We start from the raw sequence: 20168 nt of genomic DNA, 5'->3' as shown, positions 1-20168 counted from the left end.
TTGTAAGGTCCTAGCAGAAATGCGTGTTTTTGTGAAGTGCTGAGAATATGACTGGATAAATGAGACTTGGATTATACCGCACCAGCTGTGTGAGTTTGTAAACAGCTCTTTTAATATAGTTTTGCTGTTGTTGAACGCTGTCCCCGTTTAGTTCAATTCATGAGGCATGTTCGCCTTTTTTTGGATTCTTCGTTCACAGTGAAGGCATGTGAGAAATTCAAAGTTTTCTTCATGAATTCAACCTAACGTGGTGAGTAACTGTCATTTTTTTGTGAGTGAAGTGTTGATCTAAAAGTCCTAACTTCATGCAGCAATTTAAAAAAAGAAATCTGAATTTGATAATTACCTCAATCGGCCGCCTCCTGACATTAATTTTCTGTAGGCCTTTCAAAAAATGGGGAGAAGGTCTCCAACCATGTGGCACTGAAACAAACCGTACGTCGTATTTATTGTGTTATTTATTTATCAGTGGCAGGGTTCACTATAAATAGTTTTTTTATTGCCTTTTATAAGAAAAAAATAATAATAGTGTATAATTATCGGGAGCAGTGCCTTCCATAATTATGACAGTTATACTGTCGAAATGACAAAAGCAGCATCTGCTAACAGAAGCGTACGTGTCGACCGACGGCCGGTACTGAGCACTGAACGATCACCGCACAACTCTGAGGTAATTTTTTTAATAACTGACACTGGATTGGTCTTTAAGACAAGATCAGCTCACATATCACACCTTGGAAAGTATTACCGAACACCTCTGAGTGTCAGTAGCGGTCCCTTGGTACACGTACGCCTCTTGTCCTGACAGCATTATCGGGAGCAGTGTCTTCCATAATGTGAAGAAAAAGAAGAAGGTAGTTTTTGCCTACCAGTGTGCGTTCGTATCGGAGGCAGTGCCCTCCATATTTCACTGTAGGAGTGGATGTTTTTATTATCGGGAACAGTGTTTCCCATAATGTCTGTATATACGGTACATTGCTACATGTTCTCCACATCTTTAGATCACTTTCCATGCTTGTGTAGTTTCCTGCGAGGAAAAGTTTTAACATCAGCTCTTATGAAAGCATCTCCCGTCCGTCTCATTAGCGAGGTGAAGAGGCCGTCTTTGCTTTGTCTGGGTTTCCTTTGTGAGCTCATTTTAATCACACGCTGATTATGTGTTGTCTTTTCTTTGGGCTTCATGATTTGGAGGGTCTTTGCTTTAAAGAAAGAAAATGTTAGACATGTTGGGACCACTGGTTACAGTGGTGTGGTCCATACTTCCAGAGATCACCACTCTGAAAATTCGTGTTTTGAAAGTTGTTCCTGCTGTTTTGATGTGTTTATTCATTCAGAGATTTTTCCTTGTGCCTTTTTGTTTCACGACTGCATTTTAGAGCTGAGTTTCTACAGTACAGTACTACAGAAGTTTTGGAGGATGTGTATTTGGCTTGTTTTGTTTAGTTTTGACATTTCTGTATTTTTTCCCCCCTGTTGCTGGCTAGAATCAAGTTACTGGTTTAAAGGCCTGTTATGCTATAGCAGCTTTAGATAAAGTATGAGAATTTGTGAAATAGAAAGTAAAAATCAATGTAAATGGGATTTAAAAATTACATATTTAATGTTACAGTCCTTTAGCTAATCTGCTAAATCTGGTCACTCATATTTAGTTTTTTGTTTTATTGTATGAAAACCACCATGTCTCAGCAGAAAACCCTGAATCAGTAACAATTTTAAAATGATGTGTTAACCATTCCTACATTCATGGTTTGAGTGATTTCTGGGATTGCTGGGATATAATGAGATATGTTCTACATGCACACATAAGAGTTGATCTACAGTATTGGTTCATGTTTGACAATGACAACATGGATAAAGATATTTGGAAATTGTTAAAATAACAATACATTTTTTTTTTCTTTATACAGATTTGCTTAGCTTCACTTTTTTGTTGCTGCAATAAACGATCACATCACAACTGTCGAGTCATGGTTTGATTATTCCTCTAAATTATCTATCTGCTATCAGTTGTTCCTTTTTTCTTTTAGAGTTACATAAAGCATTAAAGGGACAGTTCACCCCAAATCAAAATACATATTTTTCCTCTTACTTGTAGTGCTGTTATCAATCTAGATTATTTTAGTGTGAGTTGCAGAGTGTTGGAGATATCAGCTGTAGAGATGTCTGCCTTCTCTCCAGTATAATGGAACTAGAGGGCACTCAGCTTGTGGTGCTCAAAGCGCCAAAAAATCTATTTGAAAAACTCAACATCAATGTCTCTTTCCAGAAATCATGACCTGGTTACTCAAGATAATCCACAGACCTTGTTGTGAGCAGTTTCATGTAGGAACTGTTTTCTTTTTACAAAACTACATCCTCTGGCATATGTCCATAGACCTTCAGCTCCGTTGAGTTACGCCAGTCCAGTGTTTCAACGTCCAGGTCAATAAGACCATGCTTGCCATTCGGTGGCTGGTGTTTGGGCAGCTGGTCATTATGTGTTCCACAGTTTGTAGAGGATCCCGCATTCGTAGTTGGCACTGTCCACGAGACCCCGTTTTTGCATTGCTGCCCCGGCGCGTCCTGAGCCTGTGCTTAGGCGATTGAGGGTTGTCCATTGCTTTCGGGTCAAGTGCTGGCGGGGCACATCTGTGGGGTCTTCAGTGTAGTGGTGGAGCCTGATGGTTCTGCTGACTTTCACTGGTCCCTCCATCTTGCCTTGACCCAGGCAATCTTCAAGGTATCAGATGATGTTGTATGGAGCAGTTCTTGGGCATGTGTGGCAAAGGGGTGCCGGGACCTGAGACGCAAGCGCTGTGGTGTCTCCAAAGCGATCTTGTGGAAGAGGTGGGATGAACTTGTCTGTGCATATCAAACGAGGGCCAGCGTGGCTACTTCTCGTCTGACCTCTGTTCCTCATCCTTGAGGAGTTTGTCCTGTGCAGCCCTTCCCTCCTCACTAAGTGCGGTCTGAGTCACAACTTTCAGCTTCTCTTCCAGCGCCACATTGAAGGCCTTGGCCTTTATGCGTCTACAACATACAGACAGAGCTTGAGTAGTAAAGGAAGTGTGCTCTTGCTCGTGTCAGCTTGGGATTTAAACATTAATGGCGTCCTCTTCAGCTGAGCTGTAATGTTAGCTAGCTTGGTGGTGCTAGGTGAGCTAGCAGTTGATGCACACACTTCCCTGTGATACAGTTGGCAGGTGTAATTTGGTAGAAAGAAAATAGTTCCTACATGAAACTGCTCACAACAAGGTCTGTGGATTATCTTGAGTAACCAGGTCATGATTTCTGTAAAGAGACATTGATGTTGAGTTTTAAAAATTTATTTTTTTGGCGCTTTGAGCACCACAAGCTGAGTGCCATCTAGTTCCATTATATTGGAGAGAAGGCAGATGTCTCTACAGCTGATATCTCCAACACTTGGCAACACACACCAAAACAATCTAGCCTGATAAACAGCACTATAGGTAAGAGGAAAAATATGTATTTTTGATTTTTGGGTGAACTGTCTCTTTAAGATGTGTCTGTACAACATGATTATGTGTAATCACAAATAGTTTGAAAGCCAGTCATGGTCCAATATGTAACTTCGACAAGTGTGATTTGGAAACATGAAGCCTCCAGTGCACATATTAAACTCTGAGATTGGACTTTTCAGTGAAGTAGAGACATCTTGTATGCATAAGTTAAACTTTTGAAATGAAGAATGTTAGCATGTGCTTACATTATGTATTTTTGAGAGAATAAGAAAGAAGTAGAAGACGTAATTTCAAGAATTCTTAACTCGTAAGTTACTGTTCAAAGCAGAACAAGGTCTTATATTTTTCTTGTTTCATTGGTGATTCCTGTCCAATCAGTGAGGACCCTTTTACTGAAGGACCTGACAGGCATAACCCAGAATAAACAGCTGTAGTGACAATGTTTGACCAGATGATGGAGACAACGTAAACCATATATTCTTATTCAACTATTTCAAACTGGTATACCACTTTTAGTGTTGTTATTGGTGAAGTGAATAGTCCAAGTGAAGGGTCCAAACATTTTTTTTAAGAATTATTTACCATTGACTCCCATCACTTGTTGCACTTCAGCTTGAATGAAAGAAACCCTTAATAACTTTACAAATTCTGTCTGTTTTGAAGCCAAGGTTTTACTGCCTGTGAGTGAAACAGCAGCCATGATTTAAAATCATATGTCTAAATACATTTGACAAACCAAAGCACTAAACTTGTTTGTTGTGGAGAGTTGCAGCCACACAGTGGAGCAATATTGCAAAATTGTGTCATGTTCCTTTAAGAGTGGGCTGACAGCCTGACTGTGGACCAGAGATAACAGAAACACGAAGAGCTCTCACTCGGTGCTAAAAAATGTTATCGCAAAGAGTGGAGCAAGAAATGCAAAACAAAGTCTTAGATCAAATGAAATGAGAAAAGACAGGAACTAAAAACGGAACAAAGGGAAATGTGTAAATGTTTCCAGCTGTCACCAGCCAATGACAGGGCTAAGACAGATTAACAAAGCCTGTCACTGCTATGAGTAGGACCTAGAACAGTGAGGACATGTACATGAACACAGAAGCAACATCCAAACTCTACAGAGAAATCTTCTTGTAGTGTCACAGGAAATATGTAACGACAATGTGCAACAAAGCTGCATTAGCTTTAGTTTGAACTAAACCTGGTTTCCTGACAGGAGGCTGCAAGGATATTGACTGATGGTAAAAAGTGTGAGCTCACCACCCTTAGTACCAACGTCTCTTCTCGGCTCCTGGTGCTGCTTTCAAGGCTGTTAATGATCAGGTCCCATCTTATATCACAGATCTTTTACAATGACACTCAGGCCCCACAAAGTGTGTCATCAAAAGAGCCATTTGGACCAAAAATCATAAAGTATAGTGCAATAAAATATAGAAAACAAGGATGTTTACTAAACATGTTTATTCATTAGAATTTCCAGTGGGAAAATATCACAAAATAAAAAGGTGAATTTTAACAAAACTATACATTAAAGGGACAGCTCCCTCTCACCTGAAGTGGACGCCATTAATGTATACATGTCACGCTCACATGAGCCTCTTGTCCATGAGTAGATACACGCTTCCTTCTGCACAGTGATATAGTTGGTGAGTGTAGTTTGTAGTAACTGCTAGCTCACTTAGCAACACTGAGCTAGCTAACGTTACAGCTTATCTGAGGACGACGGCATTAATATTTACATATTGTGCTGTCACAAGCACAAGCCTCTCGCTTGTCTGTGAGTAGATGCACGCTTCCCTCTGCGCGGTGATATGGTTGGCAGGTGTAGTTTGATAGAAAGAAAATAGTTCCTACATGAAGCTGCTCACAACAAGGTCTGTGGATTATCTTGAGTAACCAGGTCATGATTTCTGTAAAGAGACATTGATGTTGAGTTTTTCCAAATGTATTTTTTGGGCGCTTTGAGCACCACAAGCTGAGTGCCATCTAGTTCCATTATATTGGAGAGAAGGCAGACATCTCTATGGCTGATATCTCCAACACTCTGCAACTCACAGCAAAACAATCTAGACTGATAAATAGAACTACAGGTAAGAGGGAAATTATGTATTTTTTATTTGGGGTCGAACTATCCCTTTAAAGCTCAGGGCTCAAGCCACCCATAAGAGAAAGAGGTTTCATTAACTAACCAAAGTCTCTGTGAGTGTAGTGATCCATCTTGAGATACACAGACGATCTTTGTGTTGTACAAAGACAGCAAAGAAGTGACGCCAGCAGCCTGAGCTCAGACCCGGGCTGTGTTTTCGGACAGGGCTGCAGTGTCAGTGAACCATTCAGCACCGACTGCTGCAAACTTCACCCAGCCTCCTCCACTCCACGGCCCAGGCCCTGTACAGACTCGCAGATGTCGGGACTTGTGGACTTGTAGCCGGTTTGTTGGAGTGCCAGGACACACCGGAACAGGAGCTGAGATTGACAGGTAGCGCACTCACTGGGAGGCAAACACAACCAGAGCTTTATTAATCATTTCCGTTGTAAAGTCTGAACTAAGCAACATGAAGTCAGGACAGAGGATGCTACTTTGGGATTTGACCGCTTGCCAGTCTTGTAGTGTCCGCAGGCACGCTGTTGGTTTGTTTGCAGTGTTTGCGGGGAAACTTTGCCTCGTGAGTCACAAAACTTTTATTTTTTGACACAATGTCGCGAGACAACTTTTATGGTTCCATGCTGACACTGTGCTGATGACACTGAAAGAGTTAATAACAGGAGGAAACGAAAAATGAAAGGTTAATTAAAATGTAATGATGATGAAATTGCTGAAATGAAACAGGAAAAAAGTTTTAGTGGTTCTTTGTCAGACTTAGGAATTGTCTCTTAAATAAAAAAATAAAATAAAATAAAATAAAATGATGGTGATGATGAAGATGAAGATAATAATAATAATAATAATAATGATAATAATTATAGAAATAATAAAAAATAATAATAATAATAATATTAAGATACACTGGTTGGGGATTGTCTCTTAAATAAATAAATGAAATAAAATAAGATAAAATGATGGTAATGATAATAATAATAATAATAATAATGATAATGACAATAATAATAATATTATGCACTGGTTGTCTGTCTTAAATAGATTTTTAAAAATGGGTGTTTAGTGCAGGCAATGCACCAAACACAAACACTGTGATGATAAAAATTGCTGGAATGAAACATTTGAAAATTTATAAATAGATGAATAAATAAAATGGTAATAATGATAATAATGATAAGAATAAGAAAATGCACTGGTGACCTTATTTAAACAGATTAAAAGTGGATGTTTGGTGCACTTAATTCTCTTCAGAGCATTTTATATACTTCTAACTAAGAAATTATTACAACCAAAAAATCAAAAAGAAGAATATCAGAGAAGCCAGTGAACCCTTTATTTAACTATTTATAAATGCATATAAATCAGATACTAACAGAGGGGTCATCTCCCGATTCTGTAAATCTCCCCACAGTCTAAAAGTTTATTCGACAAAATATATAAAGGTCAGATGGAAAAAGGAAGGAGACCTGTCAATAACAGATGAATAATGGCAACATATCTGTGTATTTCAATGGAGAAGCACTAAATCTAATGCATGGAAAGAGGTTTTTTAAACACTTTACTTATAGAGATTTTTCATTAACGTACAAAACATTAACATAGGTTGTCATCTCAAGTTGCATTTATGTGCAAAAAAAAAAGGATACTGGACACTGACAACAACCAAAACAAAGAGATCAAGTGGAGGAAAAACAAACAAACAAACAAACAAACAAAAAGGCATAATATTATAGTTGTATGCCTTGAAAATGGTGGCGTTTAGTTTAAAATGATTTGTTCCAGTGGATTTTAACAGTCAGCAATTTACATGCCTGACTCACACACCTGTACCTTCAAACCAAATGGTAAAAACAGCCTGTATACATGTCTTTATACAAGCCATGGAGGAGAAGAGGTGTAGCCTGTGGTGACAGAGAGATTTTAAATTGAAATGACAGTGCTGCGTCACCACATCCTCTTGTTAAGATTCAATTTGAATTCTATTTTATTTATAAAGCCCAATATCACAAATCACAGTTTGCCTCACAGGGTTTTACAGCTTACGACATCCCTCTGTCCTTAGGACCCTCACAGCGGATAAGGGAAAACATCCCAAAAAAACATTTAACAGGGGAAAAAAATGGTAGAAACTTCAGGAAGAGCAACTGAGTAGGGATCCCTCTTGAAATAGATGTAGTGTGTACATATCAGATCAACATAATAAATGTGCAGTGATCCATATGACAAAAGTATATATTAAGAGAGGGAGAGACAGACAACCCTCATGCAATCCAGCCCAACCAAATTATAGCTAAAGAAAAAGAAAACTACATCATCTATTGGACATCTACCACAAAAATCCAAAATATACTTCAATGCTATTTGGCCCTAAAGAGACAGTACATGATGACAAACTATCTGACCACTGTGACAGATCAGACACTAAGAAAGATACCGACTATGTAGTGATCACAGCCTGGACATATAGATCAGCAGACACAGGCAGACCTGAGAAGACAGGCTGTGTCAGCTCTGTCCTCAGAGACAGGTGGAGACACAGCAACATGTTCTGCTACAGTGTAGCACATATGAAGACATCACAAAAAAGTTCTTTTCAAAAATTAAATATGAAATAAGATAAAATTGTTGTCAGTTGTTTTTGAATTTTCACTGTCTTAAATTGTAATTGTGCTTTAGTAACACATAAGAAATGTTATGCCAATAAAGCTTATTGAATTGAGTTGACAGAGACAGAGAGAGGCATGGCAGTAATGAGCTGCAATAACATTAATTTTAGTAATAACATAAAAAATAATGTTAATAATATATTGGCAGTATATATGTTATATGTATAGAAGTTAAAAGTTAACCTCCTCTACATGTAAACACAGAGGCAAGAGGACACTTTAAATCCACTCTACCTGAGTGTAAACAAAATGGACAGTGCGTTTGTCCAATCACGTTCATTGTGGGCGTCGGTGTTCAATTGTCCAATCAGATTCCTTGTTTACTTCCGGTTGCGCAAAATAAGAGCCAATGGCGTGACGATTTACAGATGAAGCGCTGTTTTTAGAAATGCCGGTTACAGCTCGGCTTCATTTTTATCAGCAGTGATTCTGAGAACTTTGTATAGCTTAATTATTTATTTAAAACTAATTTATGCAAGTAATGAAAAGATGAGAGGCGAAATCGAGCCGTGAGGTCGGTTAAACCGGAGTTACGCCGCGGCGCGTGCCTCAATCTCACCGGAAACTCCGCCTGAGTTAACGGAGTGGGCTCGAATATTTCCTGCTAGCTGTTTAGCTCGTTATGACGCTGCATGGCGGGAAGGAGCCAACAGGTGAGAGCTGCTGTCACTACTTGTTGTAAAAGATTTAATTTGTAAACCCGAGGTGGCGCTACATGTTGTTAGCTACAATAGCTAACTACATGTAGCGCCACCTACAGTATGCTAGCTAACAACAGGTAATGTTAGGTAGCATAACGTTAACCAGAAATAGACAAGGAGACTCCAAGTAGCAAAACACTGTGCTTTAATTGATTAACATGCCCTTTTCATGAAGACATTTTTGACATGTGACTGTAAGAAAAGCACAAATTTAAATGCTAACTCTGTTTTTATATTAAATCTTTGTAGACAGTCCAGAAAATACACAAACAAGCCTTTGTAGCTTTCTTATCTATTGAGTAAAAAATGGTCTTAATGTACTGTTTAGTTTAAAATTTTCAAATACTAAATATGAAGGTTCAGAATAAATTTGGATTTATGAATACAGTACTTTGCTACAATGATCATGAAATTGATTATACGTAAGTTTATTATTGTTATTGCATATACCAAACAGCACATTTTCCCAGTAAAGAGAAAACCCACAGTTATCAACAAAATACATCTTTCCAAAATTGCTAAGACATTGCCAAAACAGATTAAGCATTGTTTCTGGATACATTAAACAAAATTAACAGTTAACAAAAATGTCTTTCTCAAATCTAAGTAGATAATGGCTTGCAGGATAATATTTCTGTCTGACTGTGAAGGAAACTGCCCTTATTTTATTGGTAATAGTGTTGCAGTGGTCTGAGATTTTCACAGTATGATAAATGCCTCAGAAGATATCACGGATTCATGGTATCACAGTATTACAGAATTCATTAAAAATGCACAATTTTGGATTTTTTTTTAACGATAACTGATATGCCAATATATAACTACTCATTTGGCTGATAAGCAATACGGATATCAATATATCCACTTTTTCCTCACCTAATTTTAGTGATCATCAGGTTTCTTCTGTACTGGAGTTAAGTTCATATTATGCATGCATGCTCTTATCATGATGGCCCACCAGCTGATGGAGACATGAAATACAATACTTTTCAATGTATGTAATATTCATTCATTGTGCAAATTAAGAAAAAGTGCGTTTGTCGATTCATTTTAAAGCCAATATCAGTCAATACCGATGACGTGCTCATATTATCGCGCATTCCTTGAAATTATATTATTGTTAGTCTGAATGACCCTTAAAGGACTGAAAATCTAAGGGTTAAATGTGGATAAACTCCACGGGGACTTTACAGGCAAAAAAATACTCAAACAACTCAAAAAATACCATTTCCACCAATATCTGTCAAAATAACCGCAATATGACTTTTTTTGTGTGTCGTGCAGCTTTATAAAACTGAAGCTATTATGTAAGTATATAAAAAGTATCTCATCCAAAAAATCAAATCACACAGGATGAATAAAATACCTGCATGTGTTGGACGTCAGAAAGACAAAATACGTAGTTTAGCTCTATGGTGGTTTTCTTGTTTCCACTTGTTGTGCGTTATTTCCCTTTTTTCTTCTTCTTCTCTTCCTTTTTCTCTTTCTTTCTCTCTCTCCCTGACACACACACCTGACACACCTGGTGTCAGATACGAGGCCTGAGGGCGTCAGAACAAAGTTTCTACTCCTACTCTTCAGATTAACCACCTCAGCTGGGCCTAGCCTCTCTAAATCCTACAAAACACACACACGCGCGCGCGCTCACACACTCACACACACACACACACACACACACTGCCAGCTTTCTGTACTAACAGCTGTCATTATCTGTAGATCTGTGAGTAATGCTCATAGTTTTATGCTCAGCATTATGTAACCCTTTTGCCCATTACTGTTTTTATTGGTACTATTAACCTTAATGTTGCCAGTGTTTGACTATAACATCCGACTGACCCACTGTCGTCCGACAGGGTAAAGTCCAGGTTACTCTTGTACAGTAGACCGTTGATGAATCAGGTAGTCGTTGCTGAACGCCATACAGCTCGTGTGATTTGATTAACTGTGTGTTTTAATGTTTACAGTAAAGTATAAGAATGTCTAACTTGCATGAATTTAGCTTGGCGCAGTCAGTCGATACACATTTGAGTGTCTGACTTTCAAAAGCTTGTAGTGTGATGTAGGGATGTTGCCATAACATATTGTGTATAATTTTTATAAATGATATGTGATAGGAAAATATGATAGGAAAAATTCATATCGTGATATTTGCAATATTTTGACTTGTTGATATATCGATGTCATACTGTTACCCACGGCGACAACAAGCATGGCTGAAAGCTAAATTACTACCGACTCTGCGGTGGTTCCAAAAAGAGGAGCAGCTTCAGTAGTGTGGAATAAACTGTGGCGTCCTGAATATTTTATGAACAGCCCCGGACTTCTCAGACTTTTTTAGCGGATTACCACTCAGAGGGAACTCATTCAGCGGCTCCTCTGGCAGCAGCACAGTGTCTCTCCCTCTCCTCTCTCGCCGTGCACACACAGGAGTCGGTGTTGTCAAATGATTTTGTCATAAACCCTTGGAAATGCAAACCTATGTGACTCTCGACAAAAAACTCTGTATATGTGAATGTGCAATAGTTGTGGTATCATAACAGCCTGTCACAGGTTACAGCGTGATGATTAGAGGAGAAATGGCAGAGCATAAAGGTCCAGGTGGAAAAATAAACAACTCAATCATTTAGGATTTTACTAAAAGAAGGAAATCACCTGTTGATTTATATATATATATAGATCCCAGGGGAAAATTTTCTTGTATTTGGGAGCTGCTTAAATGTGTAATTTGTGGTATATTTTATTTTATTGAACTATTGATATTGTATACAGAATCTGAATCTCACTGTGAGTTACTGAAATGAGAGATCATTTTAGTTTTTACTGAATATTTGAAGAAAACTGTAAAACGATATCACCTATTTTGTTGCAATTCTGTGTTCTTAAATTATAAATAAAATTATATATTTTAAACTAATTTGTTGTATCGTCAAGAGTATCGTTTTCACAAAAATACCATGAAATATTGTGATATTATTTTAGGGCCATACACCCGCCCCTAGTGTGATGATAATTATTGGCTTTCAGTTTGACAGAATCAATATTTCACTAGTTGATAATAATAAACTTAAATTATAGAGAGATGAATCTCAAAGTGCTTTTAATGAAGTTTTAAAAATGACACACATTAAAACAAGGGCAAATAGACAGTAAAATTAGACAATAAAAAGACAGTAGATGGTAATATAAGTAAAAGTAAGAAACAAACACCAGTAAGTAATATAAATGAGAGAATCAGTACAGAAGAATAATGACAGTGACAGTTACAAGACAAATTATTTTGAGCTTGTAAAGGTCTTGAAAGGGACATTTAAAGCAATGGGAACTCAAACTGAAATGTTACCTCACTTGCTGATTTAATGCAGGATTTTCTGAACTACTCTTATTATTCCATGGTCTCTGTATTTGTATTTTACCACAAAACTCTGCTGGATAAGTCAGTGTTATATACATGGTACTGTTGCACACTTTGGACAATAGACAAAGACAGAAAATGATGCTAGAGGAAATGTCTGATGTGATGTTCCTGCCACTGTGTTGAAGCTTTGGTGTGGTTGAAGTGTCAGACACGCTGTTGTCGAGCTGTCTTTTAGTCAGTATGATAGTGTCATGCAAAGGCTGTTATTAAACACAAGCTTCAGCACACAGGCTGCATGGCTTCACAGCACTTTTTGGGTCTGGTATTGTAGCAGGAAGCTGTATGATTTCATTAGATGTGAAAGCAAAGCTGCACTGATCTTTTTCTTAGTGGAAATACAAATAATACCACATCCATCAATACAACATGAATTTGAGTCATTTTTAATGCTGACATTATTTTTTTGTTATTAACATTTTTATTTCATTTAAACATGGAAATCATTAACAAAATTACATGACATTCAAAAACAAAAACAGACTTGCAGGGAGCACAGTAAATATTCACAGACATTAGTACAGGAAAGGCAGCTAATCATTGCAGTGGTAAGCCAATCATTAGTGCAACGTGTCACTTACAAGTGTACCACATGGCATTATCAGTGTCTTTACATGATCAAATAGTTCCCTCCAGACATTCATCTGCTGAAACGTTCCGTTGTTCATTAACCATATCATTTTTCCAATTTAATCTTCCCAGCATCTTTTCACACGCATCATTTGAATTATCCACATATTTAGTGAGGAGTTTGAGGTTCCTTCCAATACCGTAGAGTCATCTGAACACAAGTTATGAGGCCATATTTAATATTCTAAATACAAATTTATTAAATTCGGCACTACAGTTTTGTCGCCACTATGATGTCTGGTCTTGGTTTCTGCTATCAGGGTTGCATGCTGTTGATTATAGGAAGAGTATGATTTCCTTTATCTCCTGCCCCTACCTTGACCCTTCACATCGTCACACACCTAGATATGGCTGTAACTGCTTCCACTTTTCACCTGCTGTACCTTGTAAACATCTCTGCAGGTTTACTCCGTGTTTGAGGTGGACATGATCCAGTTTTCGACTGAATATGACACACTGTTGGTCTCTGGTCGTAATGGGAGTGCTCACATAAATACTGATGCTGTATCTTGTTGAGGTATTTCCAGACTTCCTGTGAAGTGCTCGTGATGTCATCTAGTCATCAGAGGGGCTTGATATTGTGCAGCCCACATGTCCTGCGAAAGTGTCTTTGAGGGGAAAATTGAACTTCCATCTTTGGACTGGATGGGAGCAGCAGCAGCAAAACCTATTCTAGCCACCTAAATAAATTCGGTGTCAGTTAAAAGTTCTACATTTCTAATATTTTCACTGCTTTACCTTGCCGTCAGATAGCTCTTTCCTACGGGGAACTGAAGCTGTTAAATCCATCAAGAGGTGAGCAATATATCAATTATACTTGATGTTCCGCAGCTTGTTCCACATGGGATATATAAAATGACTTTATCACAAACGTTGAATATAAATTGTCACATCTTCTTTTTTAAGCTTGCCTCAGCATTTCGGTCCTCCTGCTCTCTCCTTTCAACTCTACTTCTCACAGACACACAAAAAAAAGACTCACAAACATGATATGTCACACGCACTCCATCACCCATTCAGACCATTTTTTCCTGGACGATGGTGTGTGAGCAGGCGATGCGTGAAGGGCTCTAGACCGCAACCGTTTTGTCTCATTTTGCAACCATGGAGCACCAGTACGACTTCAAAATATTATCAATATATGAACTTGAGAGCTGTTAGTTTGTTTTCAGCTCACAGTGAATGAATCCTCACGTTTAACAGTGCCGCTTTATGGTTTAACTTTCCCCTAACTGCTCCCAACTGTTAACGGAATTTAAGTTCACAGCAAACACGTCAAGCATGAAACGAGCCAGATACTTCAGATTATAAAAGCACCAGTGGTACCGCTTTGATTTGTTTCATTATAAAAATATTTAATTTAACTCAAGTGTAACAGAACTTTTTTTAACTTTATTTTAACAGTACTTTATTTAGTATAGGTCTGTCGCGATATGCGATAAGTCGGTTAATTGCACAATAAATTAAAAGGGAGACGATAACTTTTCTGGCTGCAATTAATTGCCATATTCATGCGTGTTGTTTTCCTCGTCTCTCTCCACCAAAGAGACTGGACGACAAGAGTGTTCACTGCCATGCATTGTCTGGCAGCCAGGTGAGTTGGTTCATTAGCGTAATGAACGAAGGGAAAGCTCTTGTCATCGAGTGTCTTTGTCTCTGTGGGGGTGGCGGGGCTATGGGCTACAGACACAGTGCGATCTTCGTGAGGGGGAGACGAGGCGGAGAAAAAAACAGAGAGTTGAGCGTAAGAGAAAGACAGGGAACTTGTTCCTAAACCAAATGCCACAGCCCCTGTGTGGGAGTGTTTTGGATTTAAACCAAATGACAGAGGGGAGCCCAGTAATTTGGACGAGCCGGTATGCTGGGTTTGTTCTGAAAACTATCTCAACAAAAAGAGTGAATACGAAGAACTTAACTGCACAGCTGAGAGTGAGAGACTGAGAGTCTATTTTTTGTATTTATTTATTTATTTAGATATTTTTACATGTTATTTCGGATATTTAAATTTTCTTTTTTGCAGTCCTTAATATTATGTTAAATAAATGTTTATTTCTCTTTTAAAGGCTGTACTTGCATCATTATGCCTTTATTATCATTATATAAGTTTAAAAAATGGCCTAAAAACAGCATCGCTTATCGCAATAATTTCTGACACAATTAATCGCCCAGCAAAATTGTTATCGTGACAGGCCTAATTTAGTAGTTAAGTATTTTAGTAGTCTATTTAAGAGGTGATTTCAAAATATAAAGATATAAATTGTGTGTTGCAAAATAGCCTAAAAATATTGCAATATGATTTATAGGTCATATTACCTGTTCCTATATCTATCTATGCTCTCTTCAAAGCCAAACTCCACTGACAAAAACAGTCATTTTACCTCCAGAACACAGGAGTTGCTGGTCTACTGCTGCCTGTATCAGTTAGTTAGTGTTATTGTGTGACTTTGGTGAATCTGAACTAACCCTTTGAAACACCAGAAACTTGTAAAACCATCAGATTTACACGTTTTTAAAATGCTGAAATAGGTAATATATTCATCCTTTAGAAAAAATGGTTTGTTTTCTCTTAGTCTTCTGTTATATTTTGTAAACGACTCTGTTTTGATTGCTGCTCAAAAATCCAGCTCTGATGTTATTCCTCGCAGGATGTTCAATTAACCACTAAACTAGTAGGGTGAGGCTGACAGTCATATGACATAAATGCAGTTAAACACATTTACTGACACAATGTCAGTCATGCTCTCCTCACTAAAGACTAATTCAGTGGCAGACACACAGGCCACAGTTGTATGACTCTTACTGATGTTAACATTTACATGAAGGGTTGACAGTTGGTTTCCTGCGTGTGTTTTATATGGGCCGTTTTATGAGATTGTGATTTATGGCTTTTTACTAATTAAACAAAAATGCTGTAAACTTGAAAGGCCTCTGCTGACTTTCAGGGTCAAGACACATGAAGCATTAGGCCCTGATCACTGTCTATGTCTTTTTTCTGTAATCAATCTACCATTTTTTACTGTATTTAATTTTTTTATTTTACAGTAATTAGCAGCTAGTTACTAAAATGTTCAAGCAGAGGGTACTTGCTGTAGCTCTGGTTGAGGGTGAGAAGCTGTCGGTAAAATAGTGTGTTGGACACAGGGAAACACATCTGTGTGGGTACATGAGACCCTAAAAAAGAGGGTGGGTTACGGTAATTACAGTATGTCACAATTTTTGAAATGAAGGAGCTGAAATCTGTACAACCACCACTCCTGTGTTGTTGTAAGGCTGTGTGTGTGTCTGTCATAGTGGATGTCAAGGTACTTCCTCCTGCATTGTAATTCCTCGTAAGGGTCTTTGAAAATGAAAGGAACCAGACATGTTCAAACACAGCCCTTTAAAGATGGTAGCATTAAAACTCTTATTACTGCCCTGAGACAGTATAATTACAGGTGATTGGACATATGAGATCTATTGAGAGGAAACTATCTGTCAGCGCTGGCTCGATGCCCAGCAAGCAGTTAGAAATACAGGAATAGTGTCAAATGAGGGCAACTCCCCAACAGGATGTGACAGTTAACAGCAGTGTTACACCACCTTCCTGCAGGAGTTAAACACTCGATGACTCAGAGCAATTCAAGCTGTAGTTTATAGTGCAAGACCAAAATGGTAATTCAGAATGACAGCCGGGGGATACGATGTCAGTGTGCAAGTTTTACAGTGCTGGAGAGAATGAACAGTAAAATGATATGAAGACTTGAAGCTGGTTTACTCCTTGGAGACCATGTACAGAAATCATACATCTCTTTAAACAGAAGAAATGTACCAGATTTAGCAGTTAGCAATTTTTTATACTTTGTATTGTTTTGTGAAAAAAGGTATTAAAAACTAAACAGTGAACAGCACTGTTGTCATGTTCCTTCATTATGATAACCACAAGCAGTGTAGTTTATTTGGAGTCAATCATAAGCCGTCCTGGGGCTGTAAATACTCGCCAGAACACCAAATCTGTATTAACCCGCATCTGAAAATAGTCCCCAACAAAAGCACTATTTACTCCTGTTTTGAGTTACATTTGATTTAAAAAATGACAGCATCCAGTGTCATTTAAGAAAAATCTTCTAAAAAAATTATTATTAATTATTTGTTAACCTTTTTAAAAAAAAAAAAAACTTGCCACAGAAGGGTAGGGATGTTGGAAAGTATTAAGAAGTGGTCTAGTTTTAAAGGCTGCCCCCTTAAAGCTGAAGATTCGAATCATCAGTCAGAGACCCCTCAGTCGAATGAGATATTTTTTTTGAAGTCGAGCAGTTGTGGGTTTTTGGTCAGTGAGTATACTTCTTGAGAGAGTGAGTGCTCCTCATGTTCATGCTGCTCTGCTCTCTGGTACAGGCAGCTGCAGACCCAGACCCAGGCTGAAGCTGAGTAAGACTGAGGCAGCTGTCCCGAGAGGGCAGAGGGCTGAAATAATTTGCCCAGTCAGGCTGTTAGATAATGTTAGATTCTGCCTTGTGCTTAGAAAGGATGAATTAAAAGCTCACAGCCACTTAATACAATATAGTCTCTAGCTTTTGTTGCACATTTCTGTTCCAACGTTAGCATAGTTAGCATGCTCGAAGGGTTAACTTGGCTTGTTAACTATGTTACGTGAACATCACCGTCACCCTGAGCATCCTGCTGAACCTCATATAAACTCTCAAACTCTGTGTGGAAAAAGAGGAATGGATAGTCAAATATTTCATATTGAACAGTCGTTTCTGATTTGCGTGACTAAATGCAGAATCAGGTGTAGCCCTACAAATTTTGGTCTTCTCATGAGGTTTGTTGACAGTAAGACAAATACAAATTAATTGTAGCTGTTGATCTGTCACTACTAGCGACGGTAAGATTCGTTGACCAAGTTTACTTGCACCAGACATTCCAGTCTTACTCTTGAAGAGACAATATGCCCACTCAGCTGTTTACATAGATGCTGAAAATGAATATTCCACTAATATTCCTGCTTACACGCAGCTGTGCATACTCCGATTAACGCGCCCTTATCTGTCATTTATCACTTCAAAATATGGAAAAGTTGAACGGCTTTAGCAGCTTATGCCATTTTACTTCTTTGCATTAAAATAGGAATTTTTCGCAGTTTTCCCCCGATGGCAGACTTGTTGGACAGCCTCCCTCTTTAATTGCTTAGGTCACCTTCTTGAAATTTGCGCACATTCAAAAACCTGTTGATATGCAAGTCTTTTATAATGTTAAATGTAAGTGTGTTTCTCGTATGTCACAAACTGTGGAAAAAACCCTGTTAAAACTCATGTTCAGAATATGCTGTGTACGTGTCCAAAGAATGATCCTAAAAAGTGAAAAATGCTGATATATCCCACAGGTCTTAATTGGAAAATGCTACATTTGGAATAAGGCCTAATTTGGGATATCTGAACAGAATATGCTGTTCACATGACCCTCATCAAATTCAAAATATTGTCATATTGGGAATAATAATGGGATATTAGTGTGCGTGTTAATGTAGTCATGGTGCCCATCTGATATAGTAACTAACAACTGATTAGGTGAACAAGGCTCTAATTTATCAAGTTTAAAGTTTGCAGTAATGTCTAAACATGACGAGTTGTTAGTGAAAGTCTATTGACGATGTTACACTGTGGTTTATTCTTCTTTTCTGTCCACTGTGTTACTCACACACTATAGCTGTGTGAGTGTGAGACACAGCTGTAGAGAGAGTCCTGGTTTTCCTGGACTGTCTCCTCTGTTGGTGGGAGAAGATTGTGTTTCACTCCTCTCACCTCTTCATGGTGTCTCGTCTTCCTCATTGCAGCTTTGCTTTGTCCTCAGGAGAGAATAGAGTTGGCCTGGCCAACTAGTTCAGCTCTTATTACCATAGTAGCCTGATCATGGAAGTATTGTCATTCAGTGTCTATAGAAACATCATCAAAACAAGAGTTCTGTTAAGAAACTAAATCAGAAGTTAATATATTACACATATACCATGTCAGGTTTTAATTCTATGGTTAAGTAAGTGTCATAAGTACGATGGTGTAGTAGGACCATCGCAGGTTAAAAAAAAGAGCCAGGGAGGGGGAAGTATTCAGAGAAAAAACAATTTTACAAGAAAATGTGGATATTCTGTAAGATTTAAGTGTTAAATTTCCGAGAAAAAAGAAATCGCAAATTTACGCTAAAAACACTTGGATATTCTTAAAGATTAAAGGGGAAATTTTATGTGGAAAAATCTGGATATTCTTTGAGATTAAAGTGGTAATTTTACGAGAAACAAAATATTGGATGTTCTGTAAGATTTAAGTGGTAGATTTGAAGAAAAAAAATCACAAATTTACAAGGAAAAAACTTAGATATTCTTTGAAATTTAAGTGACAAATTTATAAGAAAAAGTAAACACAAATTTATGAGAAAACACTTGGATATTCTCAGAGAGTAAAGTGGTAATTTTATGTGTAAAAAAACTCACAAATTTACGAGGAAAATCTTGGATATTCTCAGAGAGTAAAGTGGTAATTTTATGTGTAAAAAAAACTCACAAATTTACAAGGAAAAACTTGGATATTCTCAGAGAGTAAAGTGGTAATTTTACGAGAAAAAAAAACTTGAATGTTCTGTAAGATTTAAGTGGTAGATTTGCAAGAATCTAAAATTTACAAGGAAAAACCGTAGATATTCTTTCAAATTTAAGTGACAAATTTATAAGAAAAAGAAAGATTTAAGTGGTAAATGTACAAGAAAACACGTGATTGTAATATTACGTGAAAAAGTCACAAATTTAGGAGAAAAAACTTGGATATTTAATAAGATTTAAGTGTTAAATTTCAGAGGAAAAAAAATGTACGCTTAAAACACTTGAATATTCTTTAAATTTAAGTAATAAGTTTATGAAAAAAAATCACAAATTTAGGAGGAAAAACATGGATATTCTCTGAGATTAAAATGGTAATTTTACAAGCAAAAAATTGGATATTTTGTAAGATTTAAGTGACAAAATTATAAGGAAAAAAAAGGATATTCCCTGAGATCAAAGTGGTAAATTTATGGGAAAGAAAACTGGGATATTCTGTAAGATTTAAGTGGTAAATGTACGAGAAAACACTTGTAATTTTACATGAAAAAGTCATAAATTTAGGAGAAAAAACTTGGCTATTTAATAAGATATGTGTTAAATTTCAGAGAAAAACCCCCCCGCAAATTTCCGCT

This window comes from Epinephelus lanceolatus, chromosome 12 (assembly GCF_041903045.1).
Source record: "Epinephelus lanceolatus isolate andai-2023 chromosome 12, ASM4190304v1, whole genome shotgun sequence".
Taxonomy (NCBI): Eukaryota; Metazoa; Chordata; class Actinopteri; order Perciformes; family Serranidae; genus Epinephelus; species Epinephelus lanceolatus.
Note: the sequence above shows the minus strand (reverse complement) of the source record.